Genomic DNA, 1853 nt, shown 5'->3' with positions numbered 1-1853 from the left:
TTTCTGATATTTATTCACCGACACAGCTTATGTCTGTGCTTAACTTAAATCCCACGAGCAGCTTCTCCAGCTCCCAGGAGCAGCCCTGAGGTCTGTGCCAGCAAGGTTTTCCTGCCCTTGGCCTCCTTGCTCCCTCCTTTGGTGAGCCATGGGGGGAAGGCGGGAGCCAAACACAGTTTCTGAGGCAGGAGCTATCAGTTGTCTCTGTTAAAAGGGAGAAACAGGGCTCCCCCAGACATTTTGTTGCTCAAAGTAGCAAGCTCACCAGCTTGAAGCCTGTTTTCTTGTTTGGGATCAAAGAAGCAATGGTCTGGGCAGAAAGGGGGGTTTATTTCTGCTCTGTAGAGACACATCCCATTTCTAGCTACCAGAGAGGAAAGAGAAGTGGGGAAGGCTTGAAAGATTCAAGTCATGCAGAGCAGCTGATTCAAAGGCAAGGGCAGAGCAGGGCCAGATAGCTACCCGCCTATTTTGGTACAGGCTTCAGTGATACGAGTCACACCACATCCCCTTTCTATGCACAGGTACTTCTTTAGCACTGCACTTTCATTAAAGTAATATTCCAGCCATGTTTGTGTTCCCAGAATACTTAGGACAACTGAAAATTTAGAGTAATTTTTAAAAAATGTATCTATATCGTGCCTACCATTAAGCTGAGGACAAGATACATGTTTTCAGTGTCTTGAGCAGCTTGGAAAATCTCCATCAGCTTAATTATCCGAGTCACTTTTTCCTCTAGAGGAATGTAAACCAAAGCCAAGCTTTGGAAAAATGTTGACTTCTCAGCTTGGGCACTGCTCTTTTGGGATCTCACTGCGCAGTCTGTTTATTACTTGCATTTCCCTCCCGCTATGAGAGTGCTAATGCTCTTGCTTGCTCATTCTCCAGAGGCAAGCCCATGCAGCACTGCTGACAGTGTTTAAACTTGCATCAAAAATGGTCTTTAATTACATTTAAACCTTTGAACATTAAGCTTGTCAAAAGGGCTCCCTCCTGCAGCTCCCCCTCTGCCCCAAGTTTTTTCAGGTATTTTGGGTCTAGGTGTTTGCTGGTCACCTTATTTTAATAGCTCCAGTGTGGTTATTTGTGACAAGGGTGATTGTCAGCATTAGTTGGCTTCCACCTTTTTATTCAGCTCTGTCATTTTATTTATTTAAAAAAAGAGGGGACCCACAGTGCCTTAGTCATAACGCTGTCCTATGCCACCAGGCTACAGATAACCCTTCAGTGGCAGCTGTGGACTCCCACTGTGGGCTCTCACGTTACCTTTCAGTCTTCTTGTTCTTCTTTCCTCCCTACTTCTTTGCTTGTGCAAAACAATAAAATATGAATTACAAATTGTGCTTGTGGCCTCAGATGTTTATTTCTCCTAAGCTGTTTCACAAGCTTGCAGAAAGAGTGCTGGTACTACCTGATGGGTACCCACTCACCCGTCCCCTTTCTACACCCTATTAAGCAAGGCCAAGGTGCTGGGATATTGCTCAGTACACCTAGATCTAGGGAAATATCAAAAATGTCAGGAACAAATTCCTCAGCTCAAGTAAACTCCCAGGGTTTGCAATACCCTGGGCAAGCTTGGCACGGGTGTTCAGTGCAGAGATCCCAGCTGCAGCCTTCAAGCACGTGTTGCACACAGCTTTCCACCTCAGCCCCAATACCACCTGACCCACAGGGGCCTGGGTTTTGTTGTGCCCCCACTGGAAATTACACTGGGCCTGGAAAAAAGGGAGAACTAGCTGTGGGGTTAGTAGAGCCGCAGGAAGGAAGGAAGTTCTTGTGCCCACCTGGAGTCCAGTGGCTCTGCACAAGGCATTGGTGGGGTAGCTAACCCTCATGGGATGCTCTGTTAATGA

This window comes from Mesitornis unicolor, unplaced genomic scaffold, assembly GCF_000695765.1.
Source record: "Mesitornis unicolor isolate BGI_N332 unplaced genomic scaffold, ASM69576v1 scaffold2652, whole genome shotgun sequence".
NCBI classification, from domain to species: domain Eukaryota; kingdom Metazoa; phylum Chordata; class Aves; order Mesitornithiformes; family Mesitornithidae; genus Mesitornis; species Mesitornis unicolor.
Note: the sequence above shows the minus strand (reverse complement) of the source record.